Raw genomic sequence first — 20,899 nt, forward strand, 5'->3', positions numbered from 1 at the left:
CTTGCTGATCAATGTTTCAGGAAGGTAGGGAACACGCTAAAGGAGGAACATCCAACATAGCAGATGGAGCTATCACAAGATCCAAACAAGGGCTATGTTCATATCCCAAGCCATGGTGTTCTTGTCTAGGAGCTAGGATAAGTGCTTTAGAAAATTCATTAGATAAATGGTTATCAACATCAACATATTCATATTCACTATCAGAATGAACAAGAGTAACATTTGCATCATGAATAACATTTTCATCTATATCATCATCAAGATTTATAAAAATAGGATCTTTAACTCGCACAGGATCAAGACCATCATGCATCTTATGTTTAGGAGATTTCGGCTCAATCGTTGGCTGAGGAGAAAATGGAATAATGCTTGTTGAAGGTGTTTTTGGGGATTGCAAAGTTTGAGCTCTAAGACGACGCTTTCGTCGGCGTTCATGTGCAGAACGATTTCATCTAGTCTTAGTAGGAATTTGAGAAGATTGAGGAGGAGGAATGTTCTCATCCTTATCACTTGGGTGTTTAGGTTGTGGTCTCTTAGGTTGAACAATAGGAGAAGAGGAAGGTCTTTTCTCTCCATAAGAGGAAGGAGGAGGAACTGCTCCATATAAGGGAGGAATATTTGGTTTAGGAAGGAGACCAAGTCCATCATGACGAGGAGGTATAGGTCTACTTTTAGGAAGTTTATTAGATATAGGCATAGTCACATCCATAGGAATGGGTTGGGAATCTTCTTGAGGAAAGACATTAGTTTTATCTTTCAAAGGAAGAAATTCCTTCTCAAGAACGATAGGAATATCAAGTTTGGGTGTTCTAGGTTCACTTAGAGACAGGATCATGTCTTTTTTCCACTTTTGATAAAATTTGAAAAGATGATCACTTCGCGGAGGAAGAGATTGGAATTGTTTAGGCCAAAAGTAATCAATAGGAACGCTAGAAGTTCTTTCAGCTGGTTTAAAGAGACTATGATTGACAGTAACAACTTCACCATTATGGGGAAATTTCAAACACTTGTGAATAGGAGAAGCAATAGCTTTCATGGAAGATAGCCAAGGATAGCCTAGCTTCACACGAAATTGTTCGGATGATGGAATAATAGCAAAGTCCACCTCAAGGGATTTGTTATGGACCTCAATAGGTAATGTAATAGAACCAATTGCAGGAGAAGAAAATGCATCAAATAATTTCACAATCACATCTGTTTTGTCATAGATCACTTGATTCAATTGCAAAGTAAAAAGAAATTCTTCAGTAATGATATTAACCATGCAAGAAGGATCAATAAGCACTCCACGACAAGGTGTATTTTTGACTTTTGCAACTATATATAAAGGACCATCAGGTTCCCTGATAGTTTCACTAGAATCAAATGTGATGGAAGGTTCTTTAGGGATTTTCTGCTGCTCCACAAAGTTAATCACATTCGGAGTTATAGACACGAGATCATCAGGTGAGACAGAGGAATCAGTAGTATCAATCGCATTAGAGGTATGAGAAGGCAATGGATCAGTAAAAATCTGAAGATTTTGGTTAGGAGGAGCTACAGATGTGTTGCCTTTATCATTCACTCCAGAAACAGAGATGGTATTATTATCAATCAAATCTTGAATTTTCCCCTTTAAAGCAAAACATTTTTCAGTATCATGCCCAGGTTGACGATGAAATTGACAAAAAGATTTGTTATCAAAATAAGGTGAATTAATTTTTGCAGGATCAATTTGCCTTATAGGAGGAAGAGTAAGCACATTTTGTTCCAATAACTTATTCATAATACTATGCAATGATTCATTCAAAGGAGTAAACTTTCTTTCTTTCTTGAAAAACTTAGAAATAGGAAGCACACCTGATGCTGCATTCACATTGTTGTTGATGATGTTTTCATTGAATTTAATGGACTCTCTGTTCGGTTTAAACTTCCCAAATGGTTGTTGACTACTATCACCCTTATCACTCGGAGCCATAGGATGTGATTGTTCCATTTGACTCACAGTCAGTTGATAATTGTGAAGAGTTGCGCACAACTGTTGGAAAGAAGTAAACTCAGAAAACAGGAGTTTTTCTTTAATGTCTATTTGTAAATTAGAAATGAAGATTCTTTGAATGTCATTGTCAGGTACTGGAAAAGAAATTTGAGCATACAAATGCTTATATCTACCAATGAAATCAGTCACTTTTTCTTTAACACCTTGTTTACAATGCATTAAATCAATCAAAGTAACTTTAGGACTTATATTGTTTTGAAATTGTTGAATGAAAGCATTTGCAAGTTGTTCGAAAGAAGTAATAGAATAGGAAGGCAACGAGCAATACCATTGTAGGGCTTTGTCTCTTAATGTTCTAGTAAACAGTTTTGCAAGCAACCTTTGGTCATAAGCAAAATCAGTACATATTGTTTGAAAGGTCTTAACATGTGTTAGAGGATCACCCTTACCATTATAAAGCTCCAAATGCGGAATTTCAACATGTTTAGGGGGAATAGCTCGGACAATGTCAAGAGAAAGTGGGCTCGCAACATCAAATGTGGGCACACTAAACTTAGATTGATTCATAGAGGCAATTTGTTGTTGTAAAGAAGAGACAGTTTGTGCAAGATTGTTAATGGTCGCTTCAGTTGAAGAGTTCATATTAGACGTGTTAGATTGTGATGGAGGTGTTATGTTATTGAAAGAAGGTAGAGAATAAGGTGGTGGGACACTATGATAGTTAGTCATAGGAGATGATTGGAAAGGAGGAACACTACAAGGAGGAATGGAAGGGTTAAATGAATTGCCCCCTTGTGTCATGTTCATTTGTGGAGATATAAGAGGAACACTCACTGAAGGAATGAATGAAGAAGTTGGATTGAATGAAGGAAGAGGGTTGATTGAAGAAGAGGGATTGCCCCCATGACTGGTGATCATAGGAGGAATGTCTTGTGTTGAAGTAGTCATTATGTTTGATGTAAAAGTAGGTATATTAGCAATAGGAGTCGTCAAAGGAATAGAATGATTGACTTGAGTAGGAGGTTGTGTATAACCTAAGGTTTCGGCACAACTCTTCATAGGCATCACATTTGAATCCACAATGTGTGCAATACCACGCAAAATATCAATTCCATTCTTATCACTTTGAAGCATACGTTTTAGACCCTCAATTAAAGGAAGAGCTTGACTATCAGGGTATTCTTGAGACATATATTGTCGAAAATCATCAAATTGGTTATCCAATTTTGAAAGTTGTTCTACAGAAACCTCATGGAGAGCTTCTTCATCATTAAGAGGATTAGAGGAATTACCCATGTCCTCGTTAAAAAGACCATTCAAATTAGGTTCCATCTCCTCAGTAATTAAACCTTGGAAGGACTTAATTCTAAGGCTTCGTCTAACGGGAATAGTGTAAGTAGGGCTTATTTTTGTAAAACTCATGCACTAAAGAAAGAGAGAAGATTTTGAATTTTAGAGGTAGCAAATTTCAGTAAAGCCAACCAATCTTCCAGATTTAAGCTGTTAAATACAATCAGGACAATCTCCTGAAATTTCAGAAAAAATGTCCGGGACCATGGCGCTCGGGGTGCACACGGTCCTCGCAACTTTTTTCGAAATTTGCAGGGATGGAAGTTATGATGATTTTACAGCTAACCTGAAAAAATTGAGTGATTTTACGATCTGTAGATAGGCCAAATTAAAGTTGCAATCTCAAAATTGAACCCTACCAAGATTGTCGAAAAATGCAAAATTTGAATTTTGAAAAAGAGAGGGAAACTAAAATTTTGAATTTTATGATTTTAGAGGGAATACCAACAGCAATGCAAGTTTTGAAATTTGAAAGTTGACTCAATTTCATGCAAAATTCAATTTTGAAAGCGGCAATCAAAGTTGTTGTAATTAAGCACTTAATTTCAAAAGTCACAAATTGCAAAAATTTGAATAAATCACTGAAATTTTGAATGAATGATAACACACTTTTCAGATTTAGGACTGTAAGAAACACAATTTTGACACAAATTTCAATTTCAATAATTTTTGAATGATTAGAAGCCTCAATCCAAGCAATCGCTAGACCAACTTTGACTGTAATTTTGAAGGTGTTAAAATTGATAAAATCAACCAAAATTCTGGATTTTAACAGAAAAATACAGTAAGATCTAGCTCCCGAAATTTTGGAAAAAATGTCGGGGACGATGGCGCTCGGAGTGCACACGGTCCTCGCAACTTTTTTCCAAATTTTCAGGGATGAAAGATATTATGATTTTATTGCGGAATCCAAAGTTACAGTTGATTTGGAGATGTTTTGATCAGTGAAATTGTCAGACAAAGGTTGAATCAAGAGGGTTTCAAAAATTAGGGTTTTAACACTTAACCACTTAATTTTCAAAATTAAAGCACAAATATGAATTGATAATTTGTAATAGAAGGGCAGATCTGAAACAAGCATTAACAATTAAGCATTTCACAAGTTTAATTACTTAAAAAGAAAATTTAGGGTTTTTATGCAATTAACCTCTAAAATTTTGCAAAAGATCAAACATGGAAATGTAATCAAGGAATCCAATTTTCAGATCTAACTATGAATAATCAGAAAGGATGTTCACGTCGGGTTCACCAAAAATGTAAAGCGGAAAAATCAAACCCTAGTCGTCCTCCCCTCCCCAACTTCGAGGAGAGAGAAGGGAGAGTCATTAGGGTTGATGGTTTTCACTTAGGAGGGACTTTACATTCAAAAGAGGGGTTGAAACCCACAAGATCCAATCCCACGCAATGCAAGATTGGATTCTATATGAGTTTCAAGGGTTGTGATAGCAAGGATACCCTCTTTTGTAAAGAAATGTAGATAGAAAGATTGAACTAGGAATGCATGTAAAGTGGGAAATATTCGCTTATAAACAGAGATAGGGATATGATATGAAGCTGCGGACCTGGAATTAGCAGTAAAATGTCGAGACGGCGCTGTCTTGCAAATTTGAGCAAAATTTGACGGGACGATGGCGCCCGGCGTGCACACGGTCCTCCGAAAAATCCGCGAAACGAAGGGGGATCTGTTCGTCTCTGCACAAGGATTCCAGATCTTCAATTTCAGCCGCGTACCTGCAACCTACACACAGAAAAGCGAAGACGATTGGGGGGTTAGGGATTAGGGGTTTGCCCTTAGGTCAAACCCCGGTTTTGGAATTAACCAAGAAATGAGAAATGCTTGTAAATGTAATGTAAAACAAGTACTAGTACCTTGTTGTAAGGATGTTTGTATCCTTATATGCGAAGGTATAGATGTTGTTGTATGTTGTATGTTGTATGTTGTAGTATGTAATATGTTGTGAGTGATCTCCTCTTCAATGGTTGAATCCTTGTCTTGAATGCAACACTTAGCCTTGAATCGAGACTTAGAATGATCAATTGCTTGAAGGAATGCTTGAATGCTTGAATGCTTGAATGCTTGAATGTTTGAATATCATTTCCACCCTTTTCCATCCTCTCCAAAATGAGAGAGGAAAAGTAGTTTATATACTTGCCAATTAGGGTTAAAAGATTGATTTTCCCGACCTTAGGCCAACCAGGAAATATTATTTTCCAATTTGCAAACAAAAAGACCCGAAGTCCCATAGGAGACCGGGCCCAAAATAGTGCCAGGGACCAGGGCGCTGGGCACGCTGGTCCCACCTCCCGAGACAGCAGGGTGCAAGGAGGATCAGGCTAGGGTGCTGGAAAAATGCAGTTTTTGATGTCATGAGCAAGTTTCGGGGTCTCCATTCAGGTTCAGTGTTGCGTCGCCATCGTGAAGACCCAAATGCAGTCGAAATTGCAAGTGTCGCAATTTTAAGACGCTACAATAAGGACAAGTGAAAACAACAATATGTACACGAAGAATGAAGAGGACAATGGAATACTGATCTCAGCCATATTTGTTGATGACATTATTTTTTGTGGAAATGATTCTCTATGCAAGAACTTTGGAAATGAAATGTGCAAAGAATTTGAGATGTCATTAATCGGTGAGATAAAGTATTTTATAGGTTTACAAATACTGCAAATGAAAGATGAGATTTTCATTACTAAATCCAAGTACATAAAGGAAATCTTGAAGAAATTTGGAATGGAGGATTCTAAACCTGTAAGTACTCCTATGACTACTAACTGTAAACTATCAAAGAATGATGAATCTGCATCTATTGATGAGACACTTTATCGATCTATGATTGGAAAGCTGCAATATGTTGTTCATGGCAGGTCAGATATAGCACATGCAGTAGGAATAGTTGCAAGATTTTCTGCAGATCCCAAAGAAACCCATATGACAACAATCAAGAGAATTTTCAGATACCTAAGAGGCACTGAAGATTTTGGCTTAGTATATGAAAAGAGAAATGATTTTAATTTAAAAGTTTATACTGATGCTGATTGGGCAGGAAACATTGATGACAAGAAAAGCACAAGTGGCAGAGCTTTCTTCTTGGGAGATAGACTAGTAAGTTGGCTTAGCAAGAAACAAGGATGCATTTCATAATCAACAGCTGAAGCTGAATATGTCACTGCACCATTGAATTGTACAAATATAGCATGGATAAGGCAATTGTTGGAAGGTATAAATGAGAAAGTTACCGAGACAGTAACTATATTCTATTATAATACTAGTGCTATTAACATTTCAAAGAATGCGGTAATGCACTCTAAGACAAAGCATATCTCTATAAAGTATCATTATCTCAGAGAAGAAGTTCAAGAGAAGAAAGTTGTGCTCGAATATATCAGTTCGAATGAGCAAATAGCAGACATCTTCACAAAGCCACTGCCAAGGGACACTTTTGAGTATCTCAGAAGCAAGTTAGGGTTCCTACCTCTATCTTCTACTCACTGACAGAGTTCAGTGAAAGCATCAATTCGATGACTCCATCAAATATTATTTGTGGATTGATGTTGATTTATGCACTTTAGGAGGTTTTCTAAAGGTGTGCAGAAAATAGTGATTGGAGACAAGTTGCTCTGACCGAGACTGAGATGATACATGTGTAACATAATAAGGAAATTACTTCAAAGGAAGAAATCATGAATTAGTTTTTTTTCTTTTTGGCATTGTTGTCAAAGGGGGAGAAGACTAAATGGAGAAGTTAGACTAAATGGAGAAGATAATAGCAAACCAATGATAGGGGGAGAAGACTTCAGGAGAAGGTTCGATCAGCTCAAGGATAACAAGAAAAGTCTATACAACAATCTAAATCCGAATCAGTTGGAACAAATCAAGTTGGTATTACCATTCAATTGTGGGTTTTTCCATCAATGCCAAAGGGGGAGATTGTTGGCATTACAATAGAAAGGAGATTGTTTGCATTTCAATAAGGATATTGAGAAGGTTGTTGGAGATTATTGATATAACTGAAGAAGGATGATTACTATCTTAATAATATTATTTTGTCATTGATGTCAAGAAATTGATTTTCTGATTCAGTATGATGTTGCCATATCTTGAGAAGTATGTTTTGATGAGTATTAGGAGGTCGGTAAGTGACACAGAAAGAATGTGATAATAAAGGGGAGATATAAGTTATTCAATGGGCAACTATTACCGAGTTAGACAATGATGAGATCATGTTTTTTTTATTGTTTTGATATACTATGATAACTTAATGATGAACGGATAGTACCAAACCGGTACTAAGAGGGGGGGTGAATTAGTACAGGCAAAAACACAACCTTAAATCGATTTGTCAACTAACACTTATGCGCTGATAGACAAACAGTAGCACTGGTCCTTCAATAGAGTTCACCCAGCAAAACCCAGTGTAACTAAGACAAGAAAAGACCGGTTGACAGTTATCTTCTCATATAATCTAACTCTTCATTCCCATTTCACCCTAATGCATGAACAGGCAATCTACCATCAAAGATGTACATATTACAGCAAGATCAATATGCATCACCACTTAATCAAAAAATAATCATAACATCACATGAAGAAAGCATCACACATGACACACATATTTTTCACGTGGAAACCCAACTGGGAAAAACCATGGTGGGGATGAATACCCACAAGCTTGTTTTTGAACTCTTTGGAAGTCTGCTCTAGTAGGAGCCTTGGCCAGTTCAAGACAGATACAATAGGTTCTATTAGGAACCGATCCTATTAGGGACCACCCGGTTAAGGGATGGCTACAATGCCCGGTTAAGGGTTAAAACCTGTTAAGGGTACCTTGTTAGAGGATTTCAAGAACTCAATAGCTAAAGGATATCAATGACTCAGTAGCTTCGAGTTACCCTGTTAGAGGATTTTCAACAAGCTGATTAAGGCTACCCTGTTAGGGGATTTCACAACTATTGAAGTGGTTAAAGATCAACAGGTATATCAATGACCTGATAATAGCACTCAATGCCAATGCAGATCCACTTAAGCTCCTATTCACCTTCTACACTTACACTCTGTAGATATAACTTCTCTCCTCTGGTCTGGCAAGAATCACGTATCTCTTCTCTTAGATACAAACGCACAAATTTTGCCAACAACCTCTGAAAGAATCACAACATCAACCTTATAGGACAATAGACAGGTTAGTAGCATAAACCCTAAACCCTAGACCTGTTAGGTTAGGGAATTCAAATGGTTCAATCTTGACCGTTGATCATACTGTATTGAATGCAACAGTCTTGATCCAATCTGAAGACATTCTCCATCGTTCATTTTCCACCGATTTCATGGTGGCTGATAACCCATCACACGTTCTCACTGTTTACAGACTTTGCACATTCCCAAAGTAGATAGGAACACTCTTCTTTATGCAAGATCCTTCACGTGCACAAGGCTTACGTGGCAACACTATTTGTTCTTCGTTATCATGCTAGCTTCATCACATAAAGTCACCTTGAAGCACTCCAACCAGAAACCCTAAAGTTGAGACCACCAACTGGTAGTCATGCACTTCTTCCATGTGCCAATTCCTATAACCTTATGCCAGTTCACCTTGAACAAGCACACCGCTTCACTTTGGTACAGATACCGGTTCACAGTGTTATATCGGTTCTTACATATGCCGATTCTCACCTCTTCAGTGTATTGACATCAATGACAACATACAATATCATTATGTCCACATATCAGTTCTCATACCGGTTCACATAATGCCAACAATCTCCTCCTTTGGCATTGATGAAAATATTCAAAGATATCTCTCTGCTAACTCATCTTCTCCCCAATTTCTTCAGATATCTTCTCCGCTACACTTCTTCTCCCCCTTTGACAACAATGCCAAAGTGGAGGCACAAACATCCCTATTCCATTATGCTGCTCCCCCCAAGGAGTAGCATCCTTCAACACATCAATCAACAAAAAAAATGACTATGCAATACCTGACTGATGTGGAACAAATACTTTTAATTTACCTCCTAAAGGGGTAGTGCCCCCAATTCACCTCTTAAACACACAAATGTAGTCTTTGGGAGAGGCTTGGTGAATATGTCTGCTAATTGCTCCTTACTGGAAACATGTTCTAGTGCAATCTCTTTATTCTAAAACTTTTCCCTCAAGAAATGATACTTAAGCTCAAAATGCTTGGTTCTAGAATGTAAAATCAGATTCTTTGAAATATTGATAGCACTTGTGTTATCACAGAATATACTTAATGGTTTAGATACAAGGATTTTGAAGCCATCTAATACATGCTTCATCTAGATTGTCTGAGTGCAGTTCATGAAAGTTGCAACATACTCTGCTTCTACTGTAGACTGAGAGATACAACTCTGCTTCTTACTCATCCATGAGACCAGTCTACCACCGAGAAAGAATGCACCACCGGTTGTGCTTTTCTGATCATCCACATTACCTTCCCAATCAACATCTATGAATACTTTCAGGTTGAAATCATTGTTGTATGGGTACCACAATCCATAGTCAATTGTTCCCTTCAAATACCTAAGAATCCACTTGACTGCAACCAAGTGGGATTCTCTTGGACTTTTCTGGAACCTTGCAGTAATGCCAACTACATGTGCAATATCTAGTCTGCCATACACTACACAATGCAACTTACCAATCATTGATCGGTATTCCTTCTCATCAACCAATTAGGAATCATCCTCTTTTGATAATTTGCAACCGGTCACCATCGGTGTACCAACCGGTTTTCTATCTTCCATGCCAAAGGTCTTCAACACCTCTTTGACATGTTTGGACTAAGTGATAAAGATTCCATCTTTCATCTGCTGGATCTGCAGTCTAATGAAGAACTTAATCTCCCCTATGAGTGACATCTCAAACTCTTCCTTCATCTCATTAGCAAACTCATGACTCATCTTGTCATCTCCACCAAAGATAATGTCATCAACAAAAACTTTACAGATTAGGATCTGATCTCCTTAAGATTTCAAGTATATATTGCTATCTTCACTTGTTCTCTCAAATCCAATCTTCACAAGATGGGAATGTGGACGTTCATACCATGCTCTAGGTGCTTGCTTTAGACCATATAAGGCTTTATGTAGCCTGCACACCATATCACTATCTTCAGATAGGGAAAACCCATCTGGTTGCTCTATATACACCTCCTCTTCAAGTACACCATTTAGGAATGTAGATTTTACATCCATTTGATATACCTTGAATCCTTTAAAAGCTACATATGCAAGAAGCATATGAATTCCTTCCAATCTGGCTACAGGAGCAAAGGTTTCTCCATAGTCTTCTCCTTCTTCTTGAGCATATCCTTTGCACACCAATCTGGCTTTGTTCCTAATCACTGTGCCATCCTCATTTAGCTTGTTTCTGAACACCCATTTGGTGCCAATGACATTTTTATGCTTCGGTCTGGGTACCAAGGACCATGTACCATTTTTCTCTATCTGGTCAAGTTCCTCTTCCATTGCCATGATCCAGTCTTCATCTTTATGAGCCTCTTTGAATGATTTAGGCTCAAATTCAGAGATCATAAATGAGTTTTCTCTAATCTTTCTTCTTGTAAGGATTCCTGCATCCTTATCTCCTATGATCTACTTAGGATCATGATTTAGCTTGACATACCAAGGAATAGTCTTGACTGGTTCTTCTTGCTTTTCCTCTTCATCCTCATCTTCATCAGTATCAACATTCACCGGTTCAAGAACACTATTACTAGTACTTGGTTGACTGACAACCGGTTCCTAGAAGGTTGCAACCGGTTCATTTATAGCTTGCTCCCTGCTGGTTTCCTCCGGTTTCTCAGAAGTTTCATCATTTCTCACATTGATACTTTCCATAATTCTCTGAGTCCTATTGTTGAAACACTTGAGAGCTTTACTCTTGGTGGAATATCCTAGGAATATTCCCTCATCACATTTCGCATCAAATATGCTCTAGTGTTCGCTCCTCTTGATGTAACATTTGCTACCAAATAGTCTGAAGAAGCTAACCACAGGTGTCTTACCGGTCCAATACTAATAAGGAGTTTTGTCCTTACCTTTCTTGATGATTACCTGGTTCATTGTGTAGACTATAGTGCTTACAACTTCTCTCCAAAAGGTGTTAGCTACCTTTCCTTGAATCAACATGGTTCTAGTTGCTTCAACCACAGTCCGATTATTCCTCTCTGCTAGGCCTTTTTGCTGTGGAGTCCGGGGGGCAGATAGTTGCCTCTTGATACCAGATTCTTCACAATACTTGTTGAATTCATCGGAAGTGAATTCCCCTCCTTGATTAGTTCTGAGGCACTTGATCCTTTTACCGCTTTCCTTCTCCACTAATGCTTTGAAAGCTTTGAACTTCACAAAGGCTTCAAACTTGTCTTTCAAGAATGTGACCCGCATCATTTTTGAGCAGTCATCAGTGAGAATCATGAAGTACCTATCACCCTACATACTTCTAGTTTTCATAGGACCACACAAATCAATATGCACAAGATCAAGCAAGTTGTCAGCAGTGAAAGATTTACCTTTAAAGGTTGAGGAAGACATTTTCCCCAATTGACACTCTCTACACAAGGTATTATCCGGTTTGCTTAGCACCGACAACCCTCTAACTGCCTTGATCTTACTAGCCTTCACAATGTTATCAAAGTTTACATGGCAGAGTCTCTTATGCCATATCCAGCTATCATAAAATTTAGCCATAAGACATGTACTTATATTTGCATTCAGCTGAAATAGGTTGCCTTTAGTCTGCATATCGGTAGCCACAATTTTGCCATTCTTTCCTTTGATTCTACACACTCCATTCTTGAATTCTGGAGTGAGACCACTGTCATTTAGTTGGGCAACACTCAGCAGGTTGTGTCTGAGACCATCAACCCAATATACATTGTCAGCACTACTCTTTCCATTTAGAGAGATGGACCCTCTGCCTTTGACCATGCATGGTGCATCATTTCCAAAGCGAACCACACCACCATCATACTCTTCCAAGGATAGAAACTTGCTCCGGTCACCAGTCATATGGTGAGAACAACCACTGTCAATGATCCACTCATTGGAATTATCAAAGTGGGAGACAAGAGCCTTCTTGTCTGACACATCTTCCTTTACAGCAACAAACACAATGTCTTCATTCTCTTCATCTTCTAATTCCTTTTCTCTGACACCTTCATCAACTGCAACAAAATAGTTTCTTTGGTTTCCTCCTTTGAATTTATTGAATCTTTCCAGTTTATCCTTGTCGTCACTATTAGGACAGTTCATAGGAATATGTCCTATCTGGTTACAAGAAAAAAATTTCAAAGGGTGCTTATCTCTATATTTACCGGTTCCTTTTGGAAATTTCATGGCAAGAAGAGCTTCAAATTCCATCAGACACTCCTCATCATCCATTCCATCAGAAACTCCTCATCATCCATTACTCTACTCTATCTTGGTTCACCACTAGTGCTTGCTTCTTTTCCTTTTTTGGATGGTACAACAGAAGCACTAAAAGTTGATTCAGTCTTTTGAACATTGCCATCAAAACTATTTAGCTCATATGCTGTCAACTTTGCAATGACGGAATCTAGGGATAGCTTAGTCTTGTCTATTGATCTCAACTCCCGAATAACAGCAACTCTTATTGCATAGACCGGTAATAGGGATCTCAGGACTTTGCTTACCACAATGGAATCTTCCATTTTACCACCTGCACTCTTGATATCTCTGACAACAGTTTTGATTCTAATACCTACTGTTGAATGGTTTCACCTTCAACCATTCACATGTCTTCAAACTTTCCTCTAAGGCTTTCTTCCTTAGCTTGTTTTACATGCTCATCACCTCCATAGATATTTTCAAGAGCATCCCATACCTCTTTGGGATTAACCTTATCTTGGACATCAATGAACTCAATGTCAGATAAACTACTGATTAGGGCTTCCATGACTTGCCCATTCTCCTGTATCTCTCTCTTTTGATCATCAGTGAGAGTACCAGTAGGGGCAACATAGGGATTCTCAACATAGCTCCAGTGTTGAGCACCCATGCTTCTGATGAATATCTTCATTCTGTCTTTCCATATACTGAAATTTTCCTTGTTAAACTTCGAACCTTCCCTCTTCATCATTACAATAGGATCTTTCCCTCAAGTGGTTAAGCTTACAACACAGAGGACTTGGAGGATGCTTCTGATACCAATTGATAACTTAATGATGAACGAATAGTACCAAATCGGTACTGAGAGCGGGGGGTGAATCAGTACAGGCAAAAACACAACCTTAAACCAGTTTGTCAACTAACACTTATGTGCTGACAGACAAACAACAACACCGGTCCTTCAACAGAGTTCAACCGGAAAAACCCAATGTAACTGAGACAAGAAAAGATTGGTTGACACTTATCTTCTCATATAATCTAACTCTTCATTCCCATTTCACCCTAATGCATGAAGAGGAAATCTACCATCAAAGATGTACATATTACAGCAAGATCAACATGCATCACCATGTAATCAGAAAACAATCATAACATCACATGAAGAAAGCATCACACATGAAACACATATTTTTCATGTGGAAACCCAACTGGGAAAAACCACGGTGGGGATGAATGCCCACAAGATTGTTTTTGAACTCTTTGGAAGTTCGCTCTGTTAGGAGCCTTGTCCGGTTAAAGACAGATACAATAGGTTTTGTTAGGAATTGATCCTGTTAGTGCTCACCTGGTCAAGGGATGTCTACAATACTCGGTTAAGGGTCAAACCCTGTTAAGGGTACCTTGTTAGAGGATTTCAAGAACTCAATAGGTAAAGGATATCAATGACTCGGTACCTTCGAGTTACCCTGTTAGAGGATTTTAAACAAGCCGGTTAAGGCTACCTTGTTAGGGGATTTCACAATTGTTGAAGTGGTTAAAGATCAACAAGTATATCAATGACCTGATAATAGCACTCAATGCCAATGCAGATCTTCTTAAACTCCTCTTCACCTTTTGCACTTACACTCTGCAGATATAACTTTTCTCCTCTAGTCTGGCAAGAATCACGTATCTCTTCTCTTAGATACACACACACAACTTTTGCCAACAACCTCTGAAAGAATCACAACATCGACCTTATAGGACAACAGACAGGTCGGTAGCATAAACCCTAAACCCTAGACCTATTAGGTTAAGGAATTCAAATGGTTCAATCCTAACCATTGATCATACTGTATTGAATGCAACAGTCTTGATCCAATCTCAAGACATTATCCATCATTAATTTTCCATTGATTTCATGGCGGCTGATAACCCATCACACGTTATCACCGTTTACAGACTTCGCACATTCCCAAGGTAGATAGGAACACTCTTCTTTATGCAAGATCCTTCACGCGCACAAGGCTTACATGGCAACACTATCTGTTCTTCATTATCATGCTAACTTCATCACATAAAGTCACCTTGAAGCACTCCAACCGGAAACGTTGAAGTTGAGACCACCAATCGGTAGTCATGCACTGCTTCCATGTGTCGGTTCCCATAACCTTATGTCGGTTCACCTTGAACAAGCACACTGCTTCACTTTGGTACAGATACCAGTTCACAGTGTTATACCGGTTCTTACATATGCTGATTCTCACCTCTTCAGTGTATTGACATCAATGACAACATACAATGTCATTATGTCCACATACCGGTTCTCATACTGGTTCACATAATGCCAACATCATACACATGTTGTTGATTTTAATTTTAATACTATATTATGTTACCGAGCAAGGAACCTAGTCGGTAAACTCTAAGGTACCTAGTCAATAAACCCTAAGGTTATCGATATCAGTTAAAGAAGGAAGAATGTCTACCGAGCGAAGTTTAGTATTAACCGAGTAACAACCGAGTTATAATAGATCGCATTGGATGGATAAAGACATTATTTATTGAAGGATGTTGATGAGCTGGAGATGAATAAATGATTGGTATGTCATGCAAGAAGTTTGTTGAGGATTGATGACATGGAAAATACAGGAGGAAGATCTACAACACAGATTGAACCGCAATAACCTAGCACAAGTTCCAAGGAAGGAATAGAAGTTCCAAGGCGAGGTAAAATATTTTCAGATCGAGAATACATTGAACCTAGTCAAGTTTTATGATCTAATGGCTAAGATTAATCATGGGAAATGTGATCAAGGAGATTAAGCAGTTAGAAATTGTTTATAAATAAGGAATTGTTGATAAGCAATGTATGTGGGAAAATGTATGCACAGTGATGCTACAGGAATGTTTACCGAGCTCAGAAACTTGAAGATCTGATTGAAGAACAGATTGAGAAGCCCAACAAGTCCGCCAAGGGACTAGATAAGTCTTATGAAAAGATTGTTTTGAGCAAATAAGTATCTGCTTTAGCATTTCAGATGTGAAGTTGCAGATATATTTATTACTGTTATTTATTTTGTAAGTGACAGGAAATCTCTTAACCGAGTGGACCTAATAGTCTTATTTGTAAATCCTATAGCAAGGTAACATTCTAAATGAGTGTTTGAAATCCTTTGACAAGGTCACTTCTAACAAAGTGCAAGACTCTAACAAGTCTGAGGGAAATCCCTTAACCGGGTCACATCTAGCAATGTGTTTGTAATCTTTAAGAGGATTTTCTTTTAACCGAGCATACTCTAGAAGGGTATATTTCTTAGTGGGTCCGAAATCCCACAGTAGTTTTTCCCTATTTGAGTTTCCACGTTAAATTTGGTGTTATATGTGTTGTGATGTTATCTGTTCATGAGTTTGAATGTTTTACAATTTTGGTTATGTATTATGAAGTATAAGCTACCGAGGTTGAATCTATTGAATATATTGAAGATTAAGTTTGTATGATTCACCCCCCTCTCATCTTATTTACTATTAGCATAAGAGCTTTACAAATTAAACATTAAATACTGGAATAGAAGAAACATATATCGGTAAGCAATAAAACTTAAGTATGAAATAGCAAATCAACACAATGAAACCATACTACATAACACCATGATTTGTACATGGAAAACCTGGTAAAGGGAAAAACCACGGTGGGAAGCCTACCCACAGTCAGATAATACTTCTGGAGAAAGTATGTGATACAATAAGGGGCCTGCACATGCAGGAAGGCACACTGCCTAGAGCGTACTTCTCAATATAGAGGAGTCTCACTGACTACAAAGAGGTTATAACCACCTCAATATAATTGGACAACAATCCAGAAGAATGAATTGTCAATGATAGCATCTGCCATGCCTAATTACAGTCCTGGTTAAGCTCAATACTAGAGGGTTTTGACCTCTTACATAAACCCAATCCGATCAGCTATGATCGACCAAATATCCTTCACATTTGATGTTTTCATTATTTGCCCATTTATTTTATGACCATTACCCTTATCTACAAAGAGATCTTACATCAATTTATACAAACCCTAAGGCCTAAACTAGTTAGGTCGGCCATCTAAAATATATTATAATAAGATCATTACATACATCCACATTACAATGATATACCATGCCATATTTAGACCAAAGAAACATTAACCAATCTATAAATCATCCCAGTAACGTGTAGAGAACACTTAATAGCATGTTACATGATACCGGTCCATAACCTAGATAGATACTAGACCCAAATAGATCCACCACACCAAAGAAATATGTCCAATCAATCAAGGCACAAACACAATCACCTTCTGCATCCTGAATTCCATCTAGAAGCGATACCAACACCACTTATGCATCATGTCAAAAATTCTCAGTAAAAGCTCTGTCGGTAAAACCTTAAACCTTTACTGGTATAGGCTTACTAGAGTGTATGATAGCATCTGATCATCAAGTCAATAACAACATACCAAAACATACTTCAAAAACATGCAACACATTAAACCAAACGTATTACATTGATCCAAACATGTCGGTAGTATCCAACTGATAGTCCCTTCTACCAATAACACTAGTTCTTCTATCGGTAATCAAAATCTGTCTTCTGGTAACCAATCATAACAACTAGCATTGACATCAATGACAAAACATCAATGCAACACATAATCAATACCTTCATATTGCCAACATCACCCCGCTCAGTCTTGTTGGATGTTCTTGAAATAGAGAAGACAATAAAGAATTTAAGTGATAAAGAAAAAAATTACGTCTAGTTATGGGTTACAGTAAGCAATTGAAAAGGAACACAATCATTCAAGAAATTAAATTTAAATGAAATAATTGTTTTTCATGAATATGAAGCATGATAATGAGTAAAAATTCCAATTTGAAAAAAAACCAACAAACATTAAAATAGAAAATTTAAATGTGCTAAGGGTCCCACAGATACTGAGAGAGGGGGGTGAATCAGTATCTAACTAGTAATAAGAATTTCTTAAGTTAAAACATGCAGAATATAATATAACAATGTACCGGTATGCAAAAAATAATGCAATAAACAGAATCAAGAATATCCACATGAAAAGTACACCATAACACAAGATGTTTAACGAAGAAACCCGGTGTGGGAAAAACCTCGGTGAGATTTGTGACCCACAATATTCACTCACTGGCCAATAAGAGAATATTACTTACAATAGGGGCCTGCACATGCAGGAAGGCCAACTACCTAGAGCTCACTGCTCAATGGGAAGTCACACTGACTTACAATAAGGATTATACTAATCCAATAACTTGTACTACTTTACAATAGCATCTTCAATGCCAGATTCAGTACCGATTCCTGCTCTGTTCTTTACATATACATCTGACCTATATTTTGCACATTAGGTTTGCCTAATATTTTCCTTTTTGCTTCTACCATCACTTCAACAAATGTCTACAATGATCTCCTTTATATACAAGAATCATTTTACAATTTGCCAAGTCGGCTTACAATAATAAACAAAATATTACATAACAAAAATCCTATCAGCCTCTATGCCGGTATACATCTTTCTTCTGTGCCGGTGCCGGTGTAGAGTGTTCTATTGATGCCGGTGCACTATCTTGCCGGTGTAATGCTTTTCCGGTATAATATCTTGCCAGTGCCATAGGATTGCAAGGTTGTCTGTGTAATGCTTTGCCGGTATAATGTCTTGCTGGTGCCATAGGATTGAAAGGTTGCCTATGTAAGGCTTTTCCGATATAATGTCTTGCTGATGCCATAGGATTGCAAGGTTGCCATAAATGACAAAACCTTCAATCACATACAATGTCTCATTGGAGTGTGCATATGCCAACAATCTCCCCCTTTGGCATTGATGGCAACACTCATGAGAAATTTCAAAAAGTATCCAAAAATGTGTAGTCCAAAAATGTTACCAAAAATGTTTACCAAAAATGTTTACCAAAAATGTGAGAGCTCCCCTTGAGCATATGATTCCTGTGTTTTGAACTTTCTCATCCCACTACTCCCCCTTTGGCATCAATGACAAAGGTTGTCAAGATGTCAGTAGAGTTTGTAGGTTCAGCTATCCATAACCTCAACCTTGTAGCTGGGTGGTTATAATCTAAAAAAGGTCTCCCAAAATTAAGTTTATACTATCCGTAAACTTCTTATTATCTTTTATTGCTATCTCAGTCCTCTTTACTGTACCGGTGAGATGCTGCAAATGCTCTATCGGTGTTTTGCTGCCCTGTATTAGTGCCTCTGAAATTTCCTTCCACAGAGATGCTAAATAGTCCAATCTTGGACTCAGTTTAGATCTCACATGTTTTGCCTTATTTATTATTCTTTCTTTTTCTCTTTCTAGTTTGAGTAATTCTTCCTCAAAATTTGCTATCTGCTCTTCAAAAACTGATAGTGAATCAGGTGAGTTGACAAAGTTGTCTACAAGTTTATTTATCTCATCTTGTGTCTTGCTTATTTTATTGTCAATATCTACAGTCAAAAAGTTTGTTTTACATGTATCTTTATACAATTTTTTGTATTCTTTCAATGAAATACATAGTTTCGGTAGAAGTGTGTCAAAAATTCTGTTACACTTCTTTATTTCCTCATCAAAGAATTTTTGCTTTTCAGTCTCTACCTTATCCTTCACTGATTCTTCCTTTATTTTCTCAATATTTTCTAAAATATATTTACACAATGTATCCAATTGCCCTAAAGATTCTTTATTATCTATATTACAGCTAGGTGCAATTACCTTCAAAATTGGTATGGAATCATCAATTGCTTTATAAGCCTGTGAGCTGCAGTTAGTTATTTTCTTAATAGAATCAAGTAATACCTCAGTCACATTTGTTGACTTGAATACTGATGATGATCCAACAATCTGAGTACCGGTGGAAGTAACCATGCTTGTATTGACCTCTGGCAGGTCAGTTTGTGTCTGCATTTCTTTTAGTACTGGTTTTCCTACTTCACTACTTACTGGTGGCACTGTTTCCTTATGTATCTGTTCCAGAGCCTTTAGCTCTGTTGGTTTCTCTGTATGTTGTGTTGTCATTGTCTATGCCTCAGTCTCTGCCTTTTTCTCTGTATCCTCTGCCGGTTTCTCTGTTTCCCCTGCTACCGGAGGCTCATTAGCCATATCTGACTTGTCAGTTGAATCTTTATCTACTATTATGTTGATCTTCTGAGTATCAATATTTACAGTATATAGAACTTCAGAATTAGGATTTTTATCCTCTACATCCATACTTTCTACTGCCGGTTGATCTTTAGTAGTTGTTATTTTTACCGGTGGGGGTAGGTTGTCTTTAACTTTGATACTTGGTGGTCCACCAACTTTGCCTTTCACCTTGACCCTATCTTTCTGATATACCTTTATAGATTTAGGGTTCCTATACTCTTCTTATTTTTGTTTGTCAACTAGAAATATATCCCATCCATCTTCTATTTCCTTTGTCACTTCAGTAACTCTTCCTGCCATCAGTGAAATATGCTGATGTGTAGTAGAGAATACTGACCGGTTTGCTTGAGCAATCAAGTCATCAATTTCCTTGGGAGAGTTTACCGGATATACAACAAGTAGCTTCTCTATTTTTATTTTCTTATCTAATTCTATCACTGCTTGCCTTCTAGCTTCAAGTCTTTTGAACAAATCATCAAGAATTTCATTTGCTACTTCCATCAAAAATTTCTTGTACATGTCCATATGCAGTATAACACTGTTTTCAACTTGTTCTTTCTCATCAACAGTTAGAGTGTCATAGATTTTTCCTATGTTCTTCAGTTTTCCTTCCTCTGTGATTTCATTTAGCAGTACATCAAGAGGTGCCAAGTCTCTGTTTGTCCTTTTCTTCTTCTTAGGTGTGAGTTTCTTCTTTGGTGTGGCCTTTCTAACTGGTGATCTCATAGCTTGTTGCTTTTTCCTTGTCCTTCTAGGTGAAGGAGTGGTTGCCGGTGAGGGATCTCTTTTTCTTACAACTCTTTTAAAAGTTGTTGGCATGTCACCTTTCGAAGAAGTACCTACCGGTGATAGATGAGTTTCAGGTTGTGGAGCTTCCAACTCATCCTCTGTTATGTCAGTTTTCTTTAATACATCTTCCTTAATGGTTTTTGCTTGCCTGGATCCTTTCCTCACAAATTCCTCAACCTTCTTTACTCTTTTCTTTGATTGTATTTGGCTTTCTATAGTCTCAGCACTAC

The sequence above is a fragment of the Cryptomeria japonica genome, chromosome 3 (genome assembly GCF_030272615.1).
Source record: "Cryptomeria japonica chromosome 3, Sugi_1.0, whole genome shotgun sequence".
Classification (NCBI taxonomy): domain Eukaryota; kingdom Viridiplantae; phylum Streptophyta; class Pinopsida; order Cupressales; family Cupressaceae; genus Cryptomeria; species Cryptomeria japonica.